We start from the raw sequence: 27,039 nt of genomic DNA, 5'->3' as shown, positions 1-27,039 counted from the left end.
AAACCCTAAAAATGTGTCAAACAGAACTTACCTCAAAAATATTGTGTGTGTCTTGTCGAAATCTGCAATGAAAATTTAGGTAATGAAAATTGTAGTAAACAGTTTGGAATTGCAGTTAAAATGTAAATGTAAATCAAACTGATTTTGGAAATGCTCATCGAAATTTCAGAATAAATATGTAATCAGTAAGCATTTAAAAAGGTCTAGAAATATGCCACCAATTTGATTAATTTTTTATATAAATGAAAAGAAATATATACCCCAATAATATATATTACCAAAAACTAAGAGCAATCGATACTTGAACTTATTATCGAAACCAACAATTTAATTATTCAACAAACTATGCTAAGTCGATGTTTGGATGCTTCCTAACATTTGCTTTGTCAGCTTGTCCAGAATGTCCTTTCTTTGTATTTGCATTTTCCGTGTTTTCCTATTTGTTTAACGTTCAGACACCGCCACATACTCACACTCACACACAACACACTTACACACACACATTTCATTTGTTTAGACGGTGTCCAATGGTCTATGAAAATTTTCCAACATGGCGTTGCGCGCGCTGAAAGTTGGCCAAAATGCCGGAATTGGGGAGGCCATCGAATATATAATGGTGTCATCGGAAAATGGTGGGAAAATGGGGAAAAATGGGGGCAACAAAAACATCGACCACTACACACTTGCAAGTGGATCAATAAGTGAGCTTATCGTCTGTTTTACACAAATACTTTTGCCCACTGGACATTGCAAATTTGACGGCATTTAACGAACAAGCCCCAGCCTCCTTCCATCCCGTCCACCTCAACCGCTTTTATTTTTTTGCTCGAATTTGTACGACTCTGTTTGACATTTAATTCCAATTGCTTTTACCTGCAAATTGACGTTTCATGTGTATATAAAATGGTAACATTTATACGTATATATTTGGCTGTACAGCATTCCCGAAATCAATTTACGCCGATAAGTGACATTATAAATGAGCCAGAGAAGTAGGAAGTTTCGAGTTGAATTTGGTCGACGATTTCGATTTATGGAACATATATGTATGTATGTATATATATCTAGGAATTGCCTTTATGTCATTCCAATTTTCCCAGTGTCTGCATCTCTTTTCCTTGCCACTGGTAGTTATAATAAAAAAAATAGAGCCCACTTGCTACATTCTTGTCCATGTATATTTTGCATTTGATGTATTACCTTTTTAATTGCCATAAAGCATTTTCATGTTGCTAAAAGCCTGTCCAGTTCTGTCCTTCTCTCTCTATATATATCTAGCTAGCTATCTCTTTCTATGTACCTGCAAGTGTGTACACCTGTCCATGGGCTTATGCATTGTGAACATGCGAACTAATAGCTGCAGAAGCAACTTGTAACTTGGATTGCTGATTTTCTGTAATTAAAACCATCTCCGGAGGGTTGTCTGTACGACATATAGCAGTTTTTTTTTATTATTACTTTTTTCCTGCATTTCCTAGGACTTGATTAAGTTCATTAACATTAGTAGCCAGGCCATAATCATATTAACTAATATTGATTGACTGTTGTGACATGGACTATTGACTCATCAGTGTGAAGAGTTTTTTTACACAGAGAGAATAGGTCTGAAATTTCAATAAAATCAGAACTTCCTGATAAGTTTTTGACTATGAATTGTGTGAAAAGATTATTTGTATTAACCTAAGGACTAAACATTTATTTTAAATGCATCACATTTTGAGTACCAACACACACACACTTATTGTTAAATCTTCAGAACTTTTTAGTTCTTTATTAGTTTAGTTCTTTGTTTTATTAAAATTAGATTTCAGTGCATTCCAAAGCGTGTAATTTGCTCTAACAATAAGTACGAATGTTTACAAGCTATAAAACTACCCATACAATACCCTTGCAATACCCCAACCTTCCGACTCATAATGATATATAGACCGCAAATGCTGTACACATTTACAGGACTAAGCGAGCGTGCCACTGACATACACACACACACACACCCAAAAGCTTTAATTGTTATTTTAATGATAAAAATGGAGACAAATTACAATTTCCCCCTCTTCCGAATAATTTGAGGGCGGAGTGGAGCGGTGCCAGTGGCCATAACAATGCCAGTAACAGCGACAGCACCAGCCATAAAAACTAATAACAAACAATAGCAACAGTTCATTACCGCCGTCTGACTGCGTTCCACATTAGGCCCCATTTGGAGAGCCTCCCAGGATATGCCACTCCATGCCTCGTCCTGGCACATATCCTGCGACTATGTTGTATACCTACAAATCGACTCATTCGGCAGATTTATCTGTTTGCATTAGGCGCAAAAGGAAATCGATAAAGCACCGCTGGGAATTAATGAGCACACAATATAAGGGGGATAAGTGGGACAGACACAGTTAAAGGATTCTATGGGTTTTTATATTAAAGTAATATTAAAGTTTACAAAGGTCAAAGTAGTGATTATATATCCAGAATATATATATAAAATATCCTTTAATTTCCCCTAGTAAGCTTTCCTGCTCAACAACTTCATAAATTCTTAAATTTATGTCTTTATGTCTTTGTCTGCAAAGCCCCTCATTTAAGGCCAAAAGGAAAATCATGCATAGGCGTGGCCTTTGCTTGCATGTCAAATGTTCATTTGACAAAATCAAAATAGAATAATTTAACTTTTAATTGGCAAGGAGCTGAAAGTTCACGTTCTTGTTGTATGTAAATATAAACCAAAATGCCTTCTCCTTCGACTTTTACTCAAGAGTTGATTTTAAGATCCAAATTTAGGCCCTTTTGATCCCACCACTTTAAAACTACTTCTTGGCCTTTTCTAGTTCTACCCAACGAATCGCTGGCCATAAATTCCTTGGCCCAAATGGGAACCAGCGAACATTCCCTGCCCCCTGCCACTTACGAATTCATTTCACTGCCGCACTTTATCACCAAAAGCCGGGAATGTGGGTCGGCTTCTCCTCTAGAAAAACACAACAAAAAAATTGAATAAAAATGCAGTCGGCGTGTGCTACTACCCAGCAACTACGTGTATTTCAAGTGCATATTTTGTTTGATAAATTGTTTGCCACGTTCCAAGTCGAAACAAAAAGGACGAACGCGAACGATGGGGATATCCCAGGAATGGTCGCCCGGGGAGACACAAATATGGCAGCGGCCCGGCCAAAGTGTATAAACGTGCGAGCTTCAAGGGATCCCAGGGAGATCCAAGGGGATCCGAAGGGGATCCCAAAGATCCCATTCCCAGCAAGACCATTCGTTGAGCTACTAAGGATATACATATATGCAAAGTAAAAGTCGGACCCCGAGGCGGTAAACAACCTGGCGACGAAGACGACGAAATAAGAAAGTGTTAAATGGCCCAGGGAGTGGAGCAGAAGCTACATCAGGAGCAGGACCAGGAGCAGGACCAGGAGCAGGAGCAGCAGTTGGAGTCATGTAGAGCTGACTAGCATTTTTTTAACTCAATGCCACTGCCAGGGATTCCTTGGAAGCAGTCACTGTAAGAAATCAGCTTGAAAGGATTAAGGCTTTTTAAGGCTCTTTATAAAAACAAACCCTTGCGACTATGCTAAATATTACCCAGAATTTAATCTATATTCTGAAGTATTTTTCTCAATTTTGAAATTAATATAATCTCCATTTAGGCATTTTCTCTCAGTGCCCACACCCTTGGAGCGGTGAGCTCATATCTTTGACTCGTGTCTATGATATTTTGTTGACAGAATTAGGTCATTGCCTCGGAGCAGCGCCCACAAGCTTTGGCCAAAGATTAACATGCAAAGCAGTCTTGGGGGCAGCCAAACGTGGAAGGTACAAAAAAAAAAAGGCCAGCATAGCAACAACGTAGGAAAATTCTCCATCTATTTACAACATAATGTCCGAACCAAAATCTCTGTGAATCCATGAATTTTAATTGCAAACTTTTAGAGCCACACTTTGTCGCCACAAGAGAAACCCTCGAAATTAGCCAGAAACCGCATGGCCACAATTATATGGGCCAGCCAAATATTTGGAGTGTCATCCGTTTTGGCTCACATCTGTGCAGTTGTAAAAATATTGTGGCAATAGTGTGTGTTGTCAATTTGAGCTTGGGGTTTTTTGCTAACAACCAACACACACATCGAGCATATAGCCAGCTGCATAACAAAATATTTGCGGAATTCTGTGACAGCTGTCCATGGCTAGTTGGGAGCTCCCGAAACTTCCTGGGCGGCGTCTGGTTGTGACACCCGCGTTCCACCAGAAATGGGTCAGAACGAGGCAGTTGGTAATGGTACTCCTCCTCTTTAGGCATCTGGCTGAGATCCTCTCCTTTTAATGAGACGCATTTCATAATCAGCGCCTGTGCATGGCCCCTGCAATTGACGCCGTCAACCGGCTCGCATTTCCGTGTTTGCCATAAATTCGCATCCAAGCTTTGCCACTTGAAGGCAACTAGAGCTATCCCCCCAGTCTGCACTGGCAGAAAAAATGGTATAAAAAACCCTAGTGGCTATAGAGGAATATATTCATAAATCATGTGAAGTGTCATATCTATGACATTTTATACAAGAGACGGTATGATATGCCTACATTTTATTTACATATTTGATTTATTCAATTGATTTTAATATCAGTGACTTGAAAAACTTGTATGAAAGTCAAAAAACTTTATTAAAGAATATGTTTTAACAGACTTGTGTTAAAACATTTTAAGGTTTAAAATCACATTTAAGATGTGTGTCCTTTCAGAGAGTATGATTTATATTTTTTACTATAATAATATCTATTTTATCTAAGAACTCAAAAACTTGTATTGGAACCCCTATTTTCTTCTAATATTTTTATGATTTAGTTCATAGAAAATAAGAAAATGGCTACAATTTTATGCTCACACTTTCATTACCCAACTTTTCTCTCTGTGTAGTGTCGTTGTTACCACTAGACCTCATGTGAGCAGTGTGCCGGCGCGATGACAGCAAGGCGTAGCCAGCTCATATTAGTAATGTGTTGGCCTGGATCCCCAGGATCTCCATGATTTCCCCGGGTTCCGTTCCCTTTGGTTTCCCTCAGTTTCCCTGGGAGTTGCATTTCAACTATGTATGCTATGTTATGCTATATCTATGTATGTTCATGGAAAAATGACTTTAAAAAATCAGCAAAATGCTAGACGGGTTTCGGACTGAGCCAGACGACAACGACGACTGTTGACTTCATTTGTTACGATTGCTTTGACAATGTTGCTGCGTCATTTGATGCCCATTTGCTGTGCTCGCTTGAACACAGCAACATCACGCATACGCAACGTTAGACGATAGGTATTGGTTTAGTATTTGGCTTTGCAAATTCCCTCTCTGTGTGGGTTGTGTGTGCTTTGGCTCAAGTGGATTGCGGATTTTGCATTTTCCGAGCTGAGATTTGATTTTTCAACTGGTATCACAAACAACAAAGGACTTTGTGGGTAAGCAAATGAGCATTGTAATTGAAGCGGCCACCGAGAATGGAAGCAACTGAGGTTGCATTTGAAATGAAATTAATGTGTATTTTGACGGATATTTTCAATGGGTTTTATAAACTATAGGTAGTTTAGATTATATCCAGTTAAAGTTTATTTCAAAATCAATTTATATTAACCTGAAATACTTCTTTAGTTATTATCCTTATTATCCAAATGAACTAGTTTCCAGTCTCATCTCATTACACAAAATATCTGATTAATTTTTACGGCCAACGCCCACAAATCGATGATGGCAATCAACTGACTATCACAAAAGAAGACACAAAGGAAGGGACAACAAAAAAAATCAGGGATTTCGGGGCCTGTAATTTGGCCAAATTGAATATTACGCATACGCCCCGTTAACCAATCAAACGACACTTAAAACCCAACAAGGAGCAACAACATCAAGGGGGCGGAACGCGGCGTTAAACAGCGCCTAATCAGACACACTCACACACTCAGACACACACACACAAGACAAACACACACACACACACACACTTACACAAAGCCAGAACGTATGCAGGAGTGGCATAGCCTAAGGGGAATTTTGGGTAGGAAGGGGGATTCCCTGGGACTGAAAGCGGCACAAAAGCAACGCTCACCGTTTACCAAAAGGCATTCGAAGGCGCTGCGTATGTCCAACATACCTGGGGCACATTATCCACTCTATTAACGCGATTAGTTACACAAATACAAGGGCACAAAAGCCACACTCCCACTCACACACTTTAGGGGCCAAAGGGAGAGAGACACGCATGGCCGGAAGTGGGAAGCAGGAAGTAGGAAGCGGGAAATGGCGAAAGGAAACAAAACATCGCCAATGCCGATTGCCCAATGCCTCTCAGCCCCCCTCCAGCCGGGATAACCGGTTGTCCGCCTCGAGGGCGAACTTACTTAGCAAATAAACATTGATTAATTTGTTGACAATCCGCACTCAGACACACACGTATTTGCCAGGGTGTTTGTTGCACTTACAGAAAAAATACTAAAGAACCCAAAGAAATTGATTTGAGAAAGGAAAATACTTAAGAAAACATTTAATAAACATTTTAAAGAGTTTAAGAAGTCTCTCCTTGGTTTTTTAATTACTTTTCTTAAGCTAGCAGGTCTGAAATAGTATTATGAAGTACTTTGCTCCCCCAACTATTTAATTATTTTCCTCACTGTATGTATTTGTGTAAAGGAATTGAACGCTTGTCTCCTCGGCCATTGAGTAATGGGTGTGCGCCGTCCAACGCATACCAAATGAAAGCCCCAGGAATTGGATCAGACCTCAATAAACTTCAATAAATGTTAAAAGGTTATGTACGCTTCTACACACACACACACTCAGATACACACCCATCCGAGGTCCTTGGGATCTGACTTAATGGATGTGCCGCATCGAGGCACATAAATCTTGGGGACAACGAGACGGCAACTTTCGGTTCTTTTGCTGACAGGTGTCACCCGGTGCGGGATTATGCTGATCAACAGTTTGCCTCCTTGACAATTATGGCTCGATTGGTCAACTGGTTGGTGGCGCCGTCTGATTTGTGGCAAGGATTAATCCAACCAAGGACCAACTCTGACATTTATCATCGGTCGTTGCGTGCGGCTTGTCCCTTATTTCGATGGCACGCCAAGGAAAACCATAAAGCATAAGCATGTCCCTTTTCACGTTTGAGTTGTTTAATAATAACGTATTTTGGCTCGCATAAAAAGGACATTAAATCAAAAGGAAAACACAGTATTCAATTTAAGTCAGAAGAGATTTGAAAACTATTATTCAAGGGGCTAAAACTAAGCAAAGATTAATGGAAATGGAAAATATATAGCTTTATAAGAAGAGTAGAAGTTATTCAATTTGTTGAACTTATCAAGGATCTTAATGGATTTTAAAATATTTAAAATATTACAAAACCCACTTTAAGACACTTGTTTAAGTAATTTCAAGTTCTTAACTACTTTTAAAATAAACTATTCAGATCAAATTAAGGAAATTAAGTTAAGCAAACAAGGAGAAATAATTAAAGAAACTTTATGGCCAGTTAACTGGCATTGATCTACTCTCCATATCTTGAGCGTAACGGAGTTAATTTGTTAATGGCATTGCTTAGTGCACTTCATGTTTAAAACCCAAGAGGAAACGTAACAGCAATGGCATTTCCCGATGCCTTTATGGACAATTGCTGGCACCGCAAACCTCATTCAAAAGCAATTTAAATGCTCATTACGGCTTTAAGCAGCAGCGGAAATTAATTGAATTGCCGTTTTTCAACCGCACAGTACACACACACACACACACATATATATATATATGTATTCGCAGGACCATTTCCTTTACACTCACACTCACAAATACGAAGGCATTCAAGCCAAGCCGCAGCCGCAACCGATACGACACTTGAACAAATACATACACAGCCCCTAGGGGTTTGCAGAAGGGGGAGGATTGTTGTAAAGGGGTTAACAACAATCACATCGATTACTCTGCTTATTTCATTAAGCAAAACTTTTCTGTGCAATGCAAATTAAGGGAAAAGAACAATACTAAACAAAGATAAAGCCGTGGCATAGACAAAGGCAAAAGACAAAAGCAAATATAAAAGCCTTGGCAAAAAGCGCAGCGAAGCGCAGACACACCAATGGCAACAACTAAAACAAAAACAATCAACTTTTACTCACACTCGAACTATTCACGAATTGATCCGCTTAGCGTTGATTGCTTGAATTTCATTTAGAGGGGGAAAAAATAACTATCAGCAAACAGTGGAAGAAAAAGAAAGTTAAGACATGAACTTAAATCACTTTTTCGAGGGTCTTAAATTAAGCAATGATAGTTTGGGAATACAATTCAAATAAATCTTACTGAATTTTCAACAAACTTTATTTCAACAAATTTGGCCTAAGAAAAATGAAAATCAATACATGTAATTGTAAATTAATTTCACTTATTTTCCTTATTAAATTTTCTCTTTATTTTAAACCTTAAATTTCCCCAAGTGCATTGGGGGATTTACACCGTTGTTAGTCGGTTTCGTTTGATGTGTCCATCGGTATTAACCCATTGAAGCCCGACACCGAAATCGAAGCCATCACCTTGGGTTTCATTGAATGCTCTTCAGCCAAGTAAATGTTTGTCGGCGGTTTAATGTTAACTGCAATTGGAGTTGAGTTGAGTTTTGCCTGCTCAGCTCTGACCCCGCTTTCCCAACCACAAAGCCACTCAATTATTGGGTTCGATTTTGCCATTTGCTTTGAATCAGCCAAGTTCCCGTCCCCATCCCTGTTCCTGTTCCCCTTATCCTGAAGGCAGTCAGGTGACGGCCTTAATTTATGTACACAAACTGGCACAAACGTCGAACGACGACATCTGCGATAAATTTAAATACTCATATCCTGTCAGAGTGAAAGGGAGCAGACGATAAGAGCCAGGAGTCCTTCACCATCACAAGGCACACATAAACACAGAGGAGCCTGGGCTTCTCCTTGGGACTGCCAATGCACGCAGAATATTTATTAGGATAATATTCACCCCTGAGATTTAATTTTTAATATCATAAAATAAGATAAATTCAGTCATTTTTATATTTTAAATAATATTATATGACTTTCCCCTAATAGAAATAAAATATATTATATAAAAGATGAAAAAAATTAATAATAAAAAGGATCAACAGACAAAATTGCATTGCTTTTATAAGCATTTTAAATAGTTTTCAAAAACCTTACTGACTTCTGAAGCACCCTAAATTATATCTCCAAATTTAAAACATCAGTTTAAATATTTCTAGATCATAAAATAGAAAACTGTTTCTAAATTCTTAACTTTTTCCAAGTGTTTTCCCAGCTGACTAAAGATGCAAACGCCTCTCCATCGTCTGGCTGGCTGGTTGGCTCAAAGTGGAAATTACTTTGGGAAAACCACTCGAAACGCTGCGCTGCGTTGCGTTTATTTAATGGCCTTGCACAGCTCCCTCCACCTCCACTGGGTTTTGGCCTGGTCAACTGGCAGCTACCTCCCTCTCTCTCCCACTCTCCCTTGTTCGCGTTGCCAAAAATCTTTCTGGGCGTTGGGTAAATATTTGAGCGCCCAGGTTTATTTGGCCGCCTTTGATAACCAATTAAAAGCAGCATCACAGTCGGCTGCCCCTGCTGCACCCTTTGACACTTTCCAGCTTCCCTCCCCCCGTCCATCTCCGGCCAAGAGTGTGGAAAAGGGGGGAGCTCTGAGATTTATGGCGCAAGTCGTGACACTAAACAGCTTCCGCCATTAAACACGAACACGAGCCCCATATATGGATATCTCGTTGGATATGGGAACAGCAGAGGTTGAAAAAATATAGGTCTAGCTATTTAATTATATTTTTTAATTGTTTTAAGTGATGGGGAAAATATATCTTATGGGAGATTTGGAATAGATACTATATATTTTGAAAATATAATTAAAAGAAGAATAATAACTCTTAGCTAAATTCTTTTATATTTTTTCTCGTATATAAATAATTAAATGGTCCTGGAAATATATTTTATTTAATTATTTTTATTAATGTTATATATTTTTGAAAATTGTTAACTAAATAAACTGTATTTCCTTAAAAAAAAATAAAAAAATTATAAAAGAAATTTAAAATAATTTGAAAAATGTTTGAAAAGGAAACAAATTAATCATTTGATCATTCAAATAATTACCAAGGTTTATATTATTTGTCAATTGATTTCTATTAATTCTAGAAATCTGCCTATGACTGTAAGATATATCTGCTTGGATATATGCTATGCTCTTGGCCATAAAACAGGGCGTTGTTGTTATTGCCTTTTGGTTGCTCGCTTGGCGACATACTAAACTCAACTTAAATATAAATTATGAGCATCTTAAAAAGCCACAGCGAAAGGATAATTTTCATAAATATTCCAGCCGTGATGCAATGAGTGTGTGTGAGTGAGGCAGAGCCTGAATATCCCCTCTCTCTCTATATATATATATACCTATCTCTCTCTGTCTGTGTGTTTATGCCATATTTCTGAGGCAGCTGAGCGCTTTTTGGCTAGCAACCAAGGAGACAACGATCCAAAACCTGACTCCTGTTTGGCTTCCGCTCTTAAATGCTTCTCCTTATTTCTCCCAGGGTCTCTGTGCATAAACACACAATTAAAAATAATATTTTCAACGCGGTGGCAATTAATTAGGCACCGCACACACACACACCCACCCACACACCACACTCTCTCGCATACAGATGCAAAAATGAAGACTGTGCACATGTGGCACTTTAGAGGAAAACCAGCGAAAAAGCCAAAATGGGGGGCGTGTCCCTAACCCCCAGCCGATTATCGTGGCCACTTTTTTACTCCAACTTGGTCGGGGTTGAGGAGATATATATGTTATGTATATATGTTTACGCGAAATAAATGGATGCTATTAGCTGCGGTTATAGCGGGCTCCCTGATAATGGAAATGACTGCCAGCGGGGATAAAAAATTAAGGGGAGAGAAAGTCAAGGAGAATGTTATGAGACAACCTTAAAAGCGTAAAAGAAATCAGAATTTATTTGTACATAGATTCTGGTTATCATTTTACATTTTCTATATCCATTCCTATCACTTTTCCATACTTAATTAAATTATTTATACCAATTTATTTAATTAAATTATTTATACCACTTCTATTACATTCATAGCTATATTTCATCATCTGCTGGCTTATACCTTCCAAATTTCCACACAAAACCAAATACAAAGCTTAACAATTGATCAGACCGAGAAAAGAAAGGCAGGGAATAAGAAGGACATAACCGCCAGAAGAAAAAGGAAACCGCAAACAAAGCTCGTAAGTCGTGTGAAGCAGTCATGTCTGGGCGAAGCTTTTCTGGTTTTCTGTTGGTTTTCCATGCTGTTTTGGTTATTTATGTCGCCATGTGCAGCAAGTCTCTGCACCTTCAACTTCTGCTATTTATTTCTATTTTGTAGTGAAGCACTGAGAGAAATTTAAGGCAAAGAAGTAATACTAAATTTACAGAATAATATCCTTAACTCAAGCATTTCAAATTTATAAAAGACCTTTGCAGCACTGATTTGCTTGCTACTCAACTTTCCAGCACTTTCTTTTCACAGTTATTTCTCTTGATGCACCTCAAAAATTTTTGAAAGCGCGAAAGTCGGGCAAGGAAGCTTGCGAGTAAATCTCGTATGGTTCCTGCCCGACTTTCCTGTATTCCTGCCACTTTCCACTGCCTCCATGGCCGTGTGTGTGGGCGGGAGTGCTTAGCTCTGATATATCACTTACTGCTGTTACTTCCTGCTCCCAATGTCCTTGTTGTTTATACGGCAGCGGCAGCGGCAGCGGCAGCGGCAGCGGCCTTGTTGCTTTTGGCAATGCTCACATTAAAAGTTCATTGCTTGCGCATAAAGTACATCAAAAGCTTTGCGTACTAAATAACCGCAGTTTGAGTTTTGTCGCTTGTCGTTGCAGCCATTAAATTCATACACCCAGAGACACACACACACAACAACACTTAGGGAGCGGTCTGGTGTATATTTGTATATTATGCAAATCCAAGTTTTGTTTTGGTCGAGCGGTCGTAAAAACTTTTTGGTGTCCGCACGTTTGTCCGCTCGGTTTGATAGTGATTCTGGCCCCTCTCCCCCAAATTCCATTACGTTACCAATATTGTTGCTATTTTTCGTGCCGACGGAGCCAGATCGAATTTAGCATTTTCCGGTGGGGCAGCGAAAAACATTAGCGCATAAATAATGACATCTACGGGCATTTAAATTGTCTGTCATTGGTGAAAACTGAAACGGGAAACCAAGTGTATGGAAATGGCTTACTTTTCCCTTGCAAACTCTGCAAAACTGTATAATCAGGAATGTTTTTGGTGGAAAATTTATATATTTATAGCATCGAATTTAGCTTTGATATCTTTGTTTGTTTATTTTGTAGAATTTAACAGTACATTTACAAAAGAATATATACGATTCTGTTTGTTTAAGGCAACAAAAATAGAGTTTTGATCATTTTAAATATGTGTATTTAAAACGCGAACAAATATATAAGAGCTGGGCCTTTAGAAAACGTAAATGAATTACAAATAAATCAAGAATTTGAAGGTAAAGAATTCTTTAAAGATTATTAAAGTAAAAAATAAGTAAAAGTGTACATTTACACCTTAATAGCCACCTCAATTTCCACCTTAATTACCACCTCTATAACTTAAATGGCCCAGCCCAAACACGATTTACGAATTTACCCATATATTGCCCTACTTGCACATTAGTTTTGTTGGTTTTTTTTTTTAAGCAGAGCTCTTTCCTTAATTGCTTTATGGCTAACCGTAAATTGTTTTAGGGCTCTTCGCTCAAATCGGTTGCCCCGCCCATCGTACAATTAGCCAACTTCATTATGCCGGCTGCTACTAATTGCAATAACAAAACACAAGTCTACGCAAATGTGTAAGCCATAAATGATAACCGAAGGGGGGGCAGCCACAACAGCAACAAGGACGACAGTAACCGAAAATTGCCGCCAAAAAGGTTGGTGCCAGGAGCGATGGGGATCCTCACCGGCCACATCCTTCCCCCCAATCTCGTATCCCGAGCAAATTGGGCAAAGCCGCTTATAAAGGTAAACGCAGGGCAACACACTTTCTGGCCCAGAAAGTAGCACACAAAGTGGCGTAGAAAATATAAAAAAAAAAACAGAGTGTAAAATCCACCAAAAAAGGCTCCACTCTCCAACCAAAAAACCGAATACAAGGCACCCAACAAGTTGTGAAAAAGTGGTACACAAAATATACATACTTTTATATGTGAAACGAGAAACCGAAAAAGAGGAGAAGTTACTATATCCCGTTGCCTTATTTCAATTATGACAATGATGACAATATTAAAATGCCCCAAAACTTTTCAACCAGACACTCTGAGCAAGGGGGAGAGGAGTGCTGCTAATTAAAAGGCCCAAAAAGCTGGGCTATATCTAGGAGCGTATAAGCCAAAAGTCCAAAGTCACCATGGAGCAGGAAGGCTGGGGCGTCTGCCTGCCGTGTCGTTGATAACCCAAACAGGTCCTTGAGCACACAAATCACATAAATTCCAATTGAGTGCATATTCAACGAGTAAATGTGGAAAATACAAAATTTACTGTGCACTGGGCGATGGCCTTCCCCTTTCCCCTCCCTTCTCTCCGCACCATCAGACTTGGGCACACGGTGCGTATGATTAATTTGCTTAATTTTCTATATGTGTGTGAGAACGAAGACGAATACCCATTTAAACGCCTCAGACACACACACAAAAAAAAGGGAGGGGGAGAAGGAAGGATAAAATCAGGGAACAAGTTTCAGCAAATTCATTAATTAAACAAATTAAGCTAATGGCTGCGGCTTGACGGCAGCCAAGCAAAAAGTGTTGCCGTTGCCACGGAAAAACTCTTCAAGGAAAAGCACCAGCAGCAGCAGCAGCAGCATCAGTAAAGCATGATTCAACAGAAAAGGGAAAATCTCTTAGGGAAACTGCAAAATTTAAATGAAAGAAAGAAAAAATACTCAAAGAAATTCATGCGGCAATATTTACTTGCTCTGGCTGCAGGGCAAAATCCGAAAGATCCATTAAAAATATGAATAAATTGGTAGAAAAATAAATTGTGACATGACTGCTGTTTATTGACAGGTAACACCAGGCCCAATTTCACTTTGAGATTTAAAAATGGAAGCCAGTTTATTAAGACAAACTGAAGAATTTATTTTATAAAATGTGGCATTCCCTGGGGATAGGGATTGGTTCTCCAAATAGATGTACACTTTGGCCCAAAGGCTTAACTAATGGATATATGTGACAGAACACGGATTAGATTAAAGAGTACATAAAAATATTATAGGTGCGATTTAATAATTGCTAAAAAGGCTAAAGTAGTGCTTTAAATTTTTGATGAAAATCAAAGTTTTTAAAATATAATAACTAAGGCAAAAATGCATTAATTTCAATTCGGAAAGCGGGTCTGTGCTAGTTTTTATAGGGAAAACAAATCTGCATACTGGGTTCTTACTTTTCAAAAATTCAAATTTTTTCCCCAATTTTTGGCAATTTTAACAATGTAACCCCTAAAATTTTTTTGAAAATTTTGAAAAAAAATAAATTTTTGTCGGACATAGCTAGATCGATTCAGATTTTGATGCTGATAAAGAATATATATGATTTATAGGGTCAGAAATGATTCCTTCATGGCGAAATAGGCTTCTGACTAAAATGATAATACCATTATTTTAGTTGATAATTATCTATATTTTTATTTGACAATTTTTTCGACAAATCCGAGTTTAAAAAACTCATAACTAAGCCAAAACTATTATAAATTCAATTCGGAAAGCGGGTCTGTGCTAGTTTTTATTGGGAAAACAAATCTCCATACTGATTTTTTTAATTTTAAAAATTCAATTTTTCATAAATTTTTGAAAATTTTAATGATGTTACCTCTTATAAAATCTTGAAAATTTTGGAAAAAATCAATTTTGTCCTGATATACCTAAATTGATTCAACTGTTAATGCTGATCAAGAATATATATGATTTGTAGGGTCGGAAACGAATCCTTCACTTCATTTTAAGCTTCTGACTGAAATTAAAACACCCTGCAATACCTTCTCTCTGCGTAATAATTCCTTGTAATTTACCATTTTATTTTGGTAAATAAAACACGAAATATATAATTTTATACAAGCCTTATCGCTCACGTTTGAAGTGCTCTCCATTAACAGGATCCTTTTGAAAAGTTTGCGGCATCACTGGCAGCAAATCACCCCGTATTAAATGTTGACTATTGAGCCTTCTGTTCCGGATCCGCCCCGCAGCCTCTCGCTCAAGAGTGTATCCTTTTGTCTTTAAATGGCATTTAACTTCAAGTGCCTGATGTCGGCTCAAACTTTTGCCAGTCAAATTTGTGAAATTAATGCGATTTTACCCCACTTCCCCACTCCCTTCCCCCCTCCCCTCTTCCGAACATTGTCCCAGTGGCAGTTGTCGTCTATTGAGTGCGGTGTTGCGGTTGCCCCCAAAGTTGCTTAAAGTTTTTGCAGCCAGCTTTGCAGTGGTGGGGCGAGGGATGGGGGCGGGGAAAGGAAGCTTTTCCAGCCTTCCCAGCAGCTCATCCAGCTTCTGGATAAACTTATGTCATGCATGCATAAATATATTTATAGTTACGAGCAGAAAAATGTGCCAAACGCGGGCCCCGGAAGGAGGCGAAGCGCTTTTCCAACTGCGTGCCAAAGATTTATTGTGGTGATTTATTTACCGGCCCCCCCTCCCCACCCCTCTCAGCGCCAGCTCCTCCTGCTAGGCTCTTTCCACTCAGCTCTCAGCTCGAAGCTTATTTATTTATTCATTTTCTAATTTATTGATGTTTGTCTGACCCAGAGCTCCCTGACCCCCACAAAACAGTTGCTCCTCCAGCTGTTTTGCTGATTAGCCCAGGACCTCATTGAGTGCCGGGCACTTAAGCGAACGGAAATTTCACAACTTCTAATTCCTGACCAATTTAAATCTGAACATCTCTTCAAATTCCTCTGCTCATTCATGTGAAAGTTCACTCAAAACTTGTACGTTATTTAGTTTAAGCTTTGAGCGCTTTTTTTTTTACTTCTTTTCTCCGACCTTGGAGAGTTGCCTCAGTGGCTTTGGATTTATATATATATACATATATATATATGTCTATTATCTAAGCTTTAGTTATGAGTGGTTTGAAATGCTGGTTCATCAAATGCATACATATATTACTCACTCTGATTTTCTTTTTCCTTTTTGATTTGCCAGCGTATTACGAAATATTCATTAACCCGATTAAAGACGAAATTACGCACATTCTTTTTCACACACACAATATTTTACACACGCGCCCGCTTCAAGACACAAACACACACACTCTTTTTCACTAGATAAAAGCCATGAAAGCTTTTTCAGTTCTTACACTTACCTTTTTCCTAAAGAAAACTATAACTTTGAACACAAATTCGGGGATATTCCGATATGATACCGAATCAACCTTATTTATATATATATATATTTTTAATTAAAACTTCCTAAATAATAGTACCGACAACTTTCGGGTTTTTGCGCGACGCTGGTCTTGCAGAGGCATTGTGATCGCACGTAAATCGCGGTGATAACTGCATGTAAGTTCGACTTAAGATTGATGGAACTGATTAGAAAGCTCTTTTGGACTGGAAGACCGGTGGAAGTGGGAGAGAGAGCGGGTAGAAGAGCTTGTGGGCGAGCGTGTGGGAGCGAGTGTGGGAAGGCGCTTGGGAGAGAGCTTGAAACGGGACAATTCGAGGCCGCTAGTGGGATCACACTGCCTCTTAAAAATAAGCTCCCTTATGGCGCAAATAAAGTAAATAACACATTTTTTAAACTCGAAATAAAATATATAAAATATTTGTTCCAATTTCTAATAATTCTATCCTAGTTTTTCCTATTATAATTAAATTTTTCTAACATTTCTTCCCTCTATTCCCCAACCAGCAGAATCATCCGCAGCAGATCCAGAAAATTTCCATTTCCCGCAGACACACAGAACTCTCCAAAAGCGGAGCGTGGGAAAACCGTAGAATAACATGGATTTTTGATACACTCCCGACTTGCTCCATTGCTCCATTTGGCTGGGGCTTTGTTTGGAGCAGCGACTGTGTGCCGCGTTTCGTTTATTTGCCTCTACTGTGTGGTATTTTTTATGCATTTGCATAAATGCGAAATGCATTTCTATGCTTTCTCTCTTTCTCTACAGGCTCTGCTCCCGGGACGGGGATAGACTGCTTTTATTGCACGTTTCCCTTTTTGGCCATTACCGCACACAGTTGCATTTTAATGAGCGCCAGCCATCTAGCGATGGGCACCTGTGCGCACGTGTGCAGACTTCTTTCAATCACTGTCTGCCTCGGCCCTCAGAGTCGGTGTTTCTTGTTTGTTTGTTTGTTTGTTTGTTGGTCTTGCCAGCGATTTGTTTGTAGACGAGCGTCAAGCCCCCCCACCCCCGCCTGGCATCATTATAATGCGGCTGCAACTTGAGCTGCACCGACGCCTTGCCCTCGTCCTGTCACTTAATTAAAAGGTTGGAAAATCAACACAAGCAGCTCAAAAATAAAAGTAAAAAAAAAAATAGAAAAAATATACGACTCACAAGAGGCGAGTTCAGACTAAAGCGGAGTCCTTCAAGTGGTTTAGGCAGTGGCTTAGGCAAGGATTCTTACAAGGGGGTTAGTTTTTGGATAGGGTTTTGAATAGAGTTTTTATAATGAAGAATCTGGGGTTATCTGTAACTCTTTTGGGAGATTTTAGAGTCTTATATAGGTGTAAAAAATATGTATTTAAGATCCCTGAAAGAAGTTGAATTAAGACAGATGGGTATTGTAAATAAACTTTGTTACATGAATATATTCCATGTTTTCTTATTATTATATCCTTCTATCCATAAATTATAATATTGTAAAAACTTTAAATAGGTCTCCGAAAAACTTGAATTTCATATATATTCTAATAGGATTATAATCTCATAGGAATACTTTACTTAATTAGTTTTGTACCAAATATTGTTTCTATACATTATATCTCTAATAAGCTTGTATGTTATTATATTAATTACTATTTAAGCTTCTTGATTATAATTTCTGCTCAATGAAAAACCCCTTCCCGTGAGCCCCTGGACTTTCATGGGTGGTCTGAGTTCAAGGGGTCGCTGATTTTATCGCGCTCGCCTTTGGCTGATTGTGCCAATTATGCAGCGAAATGCGCCGCTGCGCTCCGAATCCAAATCCAAAGCCGAATCGCCCCCAAGTGGTTTATGCACTTTCAAATCATAATAATAAATCCGAGGGGCGGCACCAACAATGGAAAGGCCGGGCTGAGCTGAGAGCCAAGAGGCGAGCAAGTGCCATTTGGGTTTCTGCCTGGATGGGAATCATTTAAATTTATTGTGAGCTGCATTTCACGCCCCTGCACTCTCTCTCTCTCTTAATCAGCCGGCGTCGTTTTGGGCATTATCCGTGGCCCATTTTCCATTTTCCGTCGCCACTTGGCCAGAAAACTTTTCCAAACGGGAATATTGAATTTTCTTCTTCTACTTCCCCTTTTTCATTATTATTTTTATTATTATTATTATTACTTTTAAGCTTACCCGTAAGCACGAACTTTCCGAAGGAGAGAACCTGCAGGGAGGTAGAAATAGTGCATTTTAGTTTGCGCCAGTTTAAAGTTTAATAAAGTAATAGAACAAACAATTTATATTGAGTGCATATCCCCCCGCACTTAATCCCAGCCACTCGTAGGTAATTTTCACATTTGGTATTTACTTTATTTATACATAATTATTTAACCATAACTCATTTGGCCAGCGCGCAGTCAACAATAATTCATTGCCCTAATCAGAGCTCAGCGAAATGCTATTTTAATTTCACTGCAATTTGCAATGCAGATTGGGCTTTTCTTTTTTTTCTATTTTGTGTTAAACTTATTTTTCCATTACGTGAATTTGAAGCCCATATAAACCATACATAATATATATATATATATATATGGTTATGAATGTATATAGCTTCATATGCCGTAGGCTGTCATAAGTGATGTGATTGATTGATGATGTCATTTAAAGCGGCTCACGAAATGAAACAGAAGGGACGAGCAGGGGACTAACGTGCAAACGTGTAAATAAATAAATAAATCAAATAAAAAATTATTGAATCAACAACGTAAAATAATTAAATCAACATGAATGATTTAACGCTCCAAATGTGTTGAAACAAAACTCATCTGACACATATCCCCTGTCCACAAAAGCATCCAATCGCCCACGAAACACACCTGTGCGGATTGGCGTGAGCCGTGCACCTTTTTGTGTTGACAACTGCTGACAGGAGGAACAGAAACAACATATAAAAAGGACCCAGGCACAACGACAGCTACAAACGTGTCTATGAAATGCCACACTTTATAAATGTTTTCATAAAATATATATACAAAATGCAGAGAAAACCCAACAAAAGTTAGGGTAAAGCGACAGATTCTTGTTAGTTAACCAAATTAGTGTTTGCTTTACATTTTATTATAGAAATATAATTAAAACTCAATTATTAAGGGTTAAGGAAGATTAAAAGAATCCTCAACTAATTACTGGTATGTAATTTATTATATATTTAATAAATAAATTCACTGAAATACTCAAAACTTGGCAATAAATATTCTCAATGATAAATACCTTAATTATTTCAATTAAACCAGCTCTAATAATGCAATTAAAGGCTATACCATTAATAAATTTATTCAAATTCCTTAATACTTTTTTAATTTAACTACTAAAAAATATAGATTAACTAAAAACCCTTTTGTAAAAAACATGAACCAATCATTAAAAGTCCTGAAATAATCCACAAATTGTTCTATTTTTATAAATGTTAACAATGGTTGCCTTAATTAACCGATTTAAGCCTGGTTAAATAATCCTTTTATTAAAAGCAATAATACCAATACACACACACTCTTTGAATATAAAAGGCATACTTCATGCAACATTTTTTCCACACGATTTCTTTTTCAATTCAACAAAAATATGCATTTCTCTAACCCACAAAAATCAGCTTTCGGTTTGGAAAACTAAATCCAACCAAAAAAGAATCGAACACAGTGCAGCAATTGTTTCAAATCGTTTTATTTTCCAGCAGAATGTGATGCTGCGGATATTTGGTAGCTTACAAAAATGCATTTAAAACGCGCAAGCGGACGAAGGACGAGGCGGACGGGTAATAAAATGCCATGACAAACGTTACGCATACGCCGCGTGGTCTGCGTTTCGGAAATACCCGCAAAATGGGATACAACGAGGAGAAAACAAAAAACCATGGAACACGAGCAACTTTAATCAATATTGAAGCAGTTTTTGAGGCCAATAAATCATTTCATAATCAATTTTGCCGCTGACATGTTTATGTGAGTGTGCGCGAGGGAGAAATGCAAAAAAGGGAGCAAGAAGCAAAAGGAAAAGAATACAAAAGAAGCAAGGACAAACACAAAAACTTTCGAGCCACCTTCTGGACGCCTGTGTGTGTGATAAACAAGCCACTCTCGCACACACAGGCAAAAGGCTGCACCAGGAAGCACAAAAAACAAGCCAAAGAAGCGCCAAAATAATCAACAGATGTTGCCGCCAAACAAAAACAACAACGACAAGATGGTGGCCCAGGTCAGGGGTCAAATACGTACCCCCCCCCCACTCTGTATGTGTGTGTGTGTGCGTGTAAATGAAAAGCGGATGTTGAAAGTTCAGCGCAACTGACATTGCCAAGCACAGAGCTGCATCAACAATGACAGGAGCAGCAGCAGAAGCAACAGCAGCAGTGGCCAGCCCCAAAAAGTATGCTACGACTGCGAACGGAAATTAAGTGTGACCTCTTCGCAAGGCAGCGAGAAAGAGAGGAGTAGAAAGGAGGAAAAGACGAGGAGAGCGAGAAAAGGAGAACAGATGTGAGGCCCAGAGTCAAGTTGAAATAGGTTTTGATACAATATCACGACTAAATAATACCTAGTAAACAAAATAAAACTGGAAAAATATATGAAATATTTTATATGTTTTATTTTTTAAATATTTAAGAAGTCTTAAAGCTTTTAAAATAAAGAAAGCTTAATTTTAAATATTTATCTATTTATTTTTTATATTAAACACAAAAAAGAGGTTTAATTTTAAAAGTTACTTTACTAGAAATATTAATTTATTTTTTAAATATTCTTCTCTTTCCCCCATAACCATTATACCCCAGTCATACCTCTTAAAAAAAGAAACCGCGACGCATATCAATGGCCAGTTGTAGGGACAGACGAGAGACGCGAATGGACGGACGATGGCCAAGTGCTGCTCCGACACTCCATTTTCTGTTGCATCCTAGCCCGCGCCAGGATGCGTACATGCCAAACCAGGACCCCAGAACCCCTTCAACTCTCAAAAGCATCACCGCATTCACCCTCGAGGAGGACACCGCCCTCTCCCGCCCACTTGTGATTGTGTTTGCGTGTTGTGATGCGTTCAAAATTGTATTTGCCTAGAATTGTTCAATGGGCGTGGGTGAGGGGAATGTGGAGCTAGGAGCGGGTAAAAACCCATTCGCGGATGCAACTCGAATTGGGTTCCGCTTCTCCCGGTTTTTTTTTTCCATTGCATTTGATGAGTACCTCCTATGTCAGAGTTCATGGCCCCGAAATGGTTCTGTTATCAAACGATTTTGTTTGGCAAACAACCAACAACCGGCTATTGAAGTGTGTGCCCCGCCGATACATCCTACAGAGTTTCTATATAGGAATTCACGTGTAATAAAGCCGCTCCATTGAAGCCCAATAACCACGCCTTCAAATACAATAAACTCGCCGCAGGGGCCACAGACGAAGCCAATTGAATTCGCAGGCAATCAAAAAATATTCCAAATTTAGCTATGTACATCCTGCAGGACGTACTATAAGCCGGGCTAAGTCCGACCTTTAAACTTGATGGATTGGCCACCTCCGTATCGAAATTATCTCATAGTCCCTGGCAAACAGGCAAAGGACACGCACACGTGTCCTAGCTCTCTCCGGCTAGATACAACAACAAAGGTAAACGGAGAGCTGGTGGAAAATAAACTACGATAAAGTGCTATTACAAAGCGCAAAGTGCAATGATTAATCAGATTTATTTGTCAGTTTTATTTCGTGCTAAAAGTGTCAAAGAGAATATTTATAAAAGTTTATTAACACTAAGTACTTCGGCACACTCTCGCAGCACCAGGAGCAGGAGCGAAGCACATTAGAACTGACCATAAAACACAAGCAAAACAGTTGCCAAGACCAACAAACAACAACAAGGACATCGGCGGGCAAGTTGAATGTCCGCCAGCGATTCCCCAGGAGCTCCATTGCTTCTCTGCTGCTGCCTCAAGTGCTACCAAGAAACAATACCAACAACAGTTGCAAAAAACCAAGAACACCAACCAACAACAAGGGGCAGCTGTGCTGTGCGTGGGCGAGTGAGAGGGGTTATTTGGGTGATTTAATACAGAGAGGGAAAGTAAGACAACTAAATAAAGCAAAAATGATTTTTAAAAATTTTGACAATCTAAAAAACATATGTAAAATACTTCTATTGTGCTCCTAGGGTTCATTTTATCATGGGAAAGTTAATATTTCTGACAGGCTTACTTTAAACTTGTCTATATACAATTTCAAACATTATAATAAACAAAATTGCAATCTACAGATTATTTTTTAATAAAATTGTAATAAAACCCTTGTTTTAGTTCCCTATTTTAATTATTTTTTTTTATTAATAACTCACTTAATTTTCCTCTCTGCAGTCAAAGAATAAGAACTGCCACAGTGCGAAATGCACAGAAAGTACTTAGGATGTCTTTAAGTTCTACATAAAAAACATTGGCGCTTACAACTTGGCCCCAACCATAAATCCGGCCAACACACACACAGTCACACACACACACACACACAGCATACACACAGTCACACAATCGGACTCGACAGCTCCCGGCACCGACAACACATCGCACATATTAAGACGGATTTTGGCCAGAGGCGGCCATCTCAGCCATCTCAGCCAACTCAGCTGGCCTGACCAGCATATTTAGGCGGATATTTATGGCCCGGAGTGGCTGCTCATGGCAACACATGTATACATTATCTGTGGGATGTGTGTTTCCTAGCTGCAAAAGTTTCAATAGCCAAATGCCTATTGACGGCGAAAGAGGCAAGGAAGCGACCCCAAAAGCGAACTCGACGGGAAATGAGATGCTGCTGCTGGGTTTGCTGTGGAAAAATACAAATAAAAGCTAAGAAAAAGAACAGGAAAAAAATATATATCCCTATTGACAAGTGGCAAATGCTCAACGAAGGACACACAATCTTACATAAATCTAAGGACAGTGAGGTCACAATGATAAAAGAAAATCTCAATTGCACAAGAGATGCATATTTAGGAAAATGTTATTTAAATATTATTACAAATCTAAATTACATATAACTATTTTCATATCCTTTCAGAGTATTATTATTTTAGTCAGAAGCTTAAAATGAAGTGAAGGAATCATTTCCGACCCTATAAATCATATATATTATTAATCAGCATAAAATTCCAAATCGATCTAGCCATGTCTGGAGGAAAAAAAATTTTACTCAATTTTTTCAAACTTTTATATCGTAAAATTCCTGAAAAAAATAGCAAAAAAAATTAATTTTCTAACATTTTTAATTGAGAATGCAAATTTATTAACCCGCAAAAAACTAGCATGGGACAGCTTTCCGAAGTGAAATTAAGTCATTTTTGGCTGAGATATGAGTTTTTTAAACTTTGATTTGGCGAAAAAATGCTTATATAAAAATATAGATTAATATTTAAGGAATGGTATTATAATTTTAGTCAGGAGCCTGAAAAACAGTGAAGCAGTCATTTCCGACCCTATAAATCATATATATTCTTTATCAGCATGAAAAGCTGAATAGATCTAGCTATGTCCAGAAAAAATTGAATTTTTTCAATTTTTTTTTTATTTTTACAAGGGGTTAAATCGTTAAAATTGGGGAAAAATCTGATTTTTTTAGCTTTCTAATTGAGTATGCAGATTTATTAACCTACAAAAAACTAGCATGGGAAGTTATCCGCATTGCAAATTAATGCATTTTTGGCTTAGTTATGATATTTAAAAGTCTAGGATTTAACCAAAAAATTGCTGTATAAAAATATAGATTTAATAAGCACACATTTATATTGTATATATTTTCTTCTTATTTTATTTCCCAGAAAAACCTCTCTTCGGATTCGAATGTTGGCCTCTTAAGCTCTTGACAGCCCAAAAGAAAATGGTTGTGTTGTCGATGGCTACCGCCGAATGGCAAACATTGATATGAAGCCCAAACCCGGGGGAAGCTGCTCCTCCATTCCGGCTGCTGTCGGAATTCTGAGGCTCAGTGGTCACTGGGGAACAGGAGCTGGAGCAGGATCAGGAGCAGAGCAGCAGTTGTCACATACTGTTGCGGTTGGGGAGAGCCGTATGAGTAACTTAATAAATTTGACAACAATGCCGCACAAAGGCAAACACAAATGCAGCTAACGTCCAATCCCGGCCAGAGCTGTCACCAATTTGTGCAGCTCGACGCTATTGTTGTGTGGAGTGACCCCTGAACCCACTTTCCCCACCAACTTGTTATTGTTCGTGTTTCGGGGGTGGTGGGGTGGTGGGGTGGGCGTTGTAGCCGTCGCTCGGTGCATTTTCAATTTGTTTTCGTGCTCTGCGGCGTGGCTTGTAAACAAAATCCGGCGGAAAATGCGAACAAGCGGCGCTTACGAGAAGTCAAGCGGTCCAAAAAGTGCAGAAGGAAATGCTATTTTGTCCGCTCACACTCAGGGAAAATCCAGGCAAAAGTCCAGCCCCCAAAAACCGGGCCCAAAGCCCTCCTCCTCCCCCTCTCGGCGGTATCGTTTGGTCAACGTTGACAAGCGTGTGTTAAAGTCAACACTCGTTGTAGTACAGGGGGAACCCCAAATATGTACAAATTGCCCACTGTTTGTTTGCTTGTCGGTTTTACTACTACAAACTACTGTTGCCTGGGCGTTAAAAACTGTTTTCGACTTCTTCTCGGAAATGAATTCCATTTGAAATGGCCACCCAGGGCATGTTTTTAATAAATATTCCAAAGCAGAGACCACAAAACGCACTTTGGCTTATTGAAATTGCAATTGCAATTGCAATTCCAGTTGCACAAATCGCTTCCATAAATGTTTTTCAGCTGCAAAAAAATATAAATAAGAAAACCAAAACGCATTTACTGGCTCTGCATGACTGCAAATTGATATGGCAGTGGTCAGAAGGCATTAGCCAGGATATATACCTTGGCTTAGAAGCCCAATTAGCACGGAACCGGAGCTGTATCCTTATGCTCAAAACACATCCTCTCATCCACCGAGGCAGAGTCCTTGACAACGTCGCCTCATTAGCGGATCTCTCGTCAAACATTCCGCGAGTGTCAGCCCCATGGCGCTCAGTCATCCTGTCATTCCACATATTTCACAATTTATGAGGTAAAATACAAGCCGTCTTCACTAAGTTCTTTTAAATTGTTTCGTTTAATATAAAAGTTGCAGTTTTTAGAACCTTTTTATTTAAGTTCTATCGAAATCTAGTATTAGTTTAAGAACCCAACATATTGACTGTGAAAAATATAAAACTTTAACCCTCAGAAACTTGTAATCCTGATGATCAAATCCAACCTCCTTTCTTTCAAAAAAAATCTCTAAAATAAACACATTTTAATATACCCCTTGAAAAGCAAATTTAATTTAAATAAAATTCTAATGAAAAAAACTTTTCTTATAAATACTAACTTTATGTCCATTGAAAATATTTTGTGTAATGGAAAATTCAGCACCGCTGTTGTTGGCCAGTGGAAACAGCTTAAAAAAAATAGGAAGCACACGTTGCTTTTTTACTGTATATACTTTTTTGTAGTAGTATTTACTCAGTGCCTCCTCAGCAGGTCTCAGTCTCACAAAAGCCACCTTACACATGCTATTAATGACAGAGCCACCTCGCTCTACACAGCCACTCTCTGTGTGTATAACTAAACATTTACATTTCATTAAAACTAAAAACAACACACAAAGCAGTAAGCACGACACGAAAAGCGAAAAATGAAAACGAAAAAAGTGAAAAACGTAAAACGAATACGCAAACTAAGCAAATACATATGCAGTAGGAAAAGCTGAGACTTGTAGTCGAATGTTAGCGAATGCACTGTAAAAAAATATATATAATAAAATTAGCAAGGGGTGAAATATAATATTAAAAAATAACCAAAGAGGTAGCTCATTTAACTCTGAAATGTATGCTATATTTCGGCTTTTAAAAGTAGTTAGAAATAATCAACCACAGAAATATGTGAAATTTGTGGTATATTCTAATATTCATAGCATACTATTAGACAATGTTGTAAAACATTTTATATAGCTCCTTTTAAATTGTAATAAAAGAGTATATAAATATTAAAAGTAGCTCAAGAATGTGTGCGATAAAAATTGGTGTTTGAAAAACCATTGCTTTTAAAAGTGTTCAACAATCTTTGGATACTTTTAAACCCTTTTTTAAAATAGTTTCTGAAATATAATACTAAAAGCATTAAAATATTTAAAATATATCACATAAGTAATGGAAAGAAGTTGTGATGAGATATATTTTCTTAACTATTTTATATAGAAGTTTATATTGCAAATATCTCGATTTATATGGAAGAGACCTATATTTTTTATCAGTATATATATATGCTATAGCCATAGTTTTCGGCAAGGTAATGCGGCACAAGTTGAGTGGGTGGTGGCCAGGTGGTTGTATAGTTGGTGCTTCTCCACCTGTCCGCCGCTCGCGATGAGTGCCACTCGAGGAGCTGCCGAGCTGAGCCAGCGAGCTCAGGGATATACATATATCCAGATATGAGAGTGTGCCTCAGCACCGGCTTCTACATCTGCATCTGTATCTCTGTATCCTTGTATCTGTGGCACTGTTGCTTCGAATC

The 27,039-nt window shown here is 38.4% G+C and overlaps 1 protein-coding gene across 4 annotated transcripts in view; it reads right to left on the bottom strand.

Annotated features, from left to right (window-relative positions):
* Positions 1-27,039, bottom strand: part of Con (leucine rich repeat protein connectin) — a 168,034-nt gene that overhangs the window by 121,976 nt on the left and 19,019 nt on the right. For 2 of the 4 annotated variants that reach the window (XM_086838788.1, XM_086838787.1), the window contains exons 2-3: positions 18,626-18,656; positions 32-62 (exon numbers count right to left, since the gene is read on the bottom strand). The gene's annotated coding sequence lies outside the window, so the exon portion shown is untranslated. Of the gene's footprint in view, positions 1-31; positions 63-16,237; positions 18,275-18,625; positions 18,657-27,039 lie in introns of those variants that run through there. The other 2 variants (XM_086838786.1, XM_086838785.1) reach the window with 2 other exon arrangements.

This window comes from Drosophila serrata, unplaced genomic scaffold (genome assembly GCF_035046125.1).
Source record: "Drosophila serrata isolate PLE 108 unplaced genomic scaffold, ASM3504612v1 contig_359, whole genome shotgun sequence".
In the NCBI taxonomy this organism is placed as follows: domain Eukaryota; kingdom Metazoa; phylum Arthropoda; class Insecta; order Diptera; family Drosophilidae; genus Drosophila; species Drosophila serrata.
The sequence above is the reverse complement of the archived record's forward strand: the minus strand, read 5'-3'. Positions and strand labels throughout refer to the sequence as shown.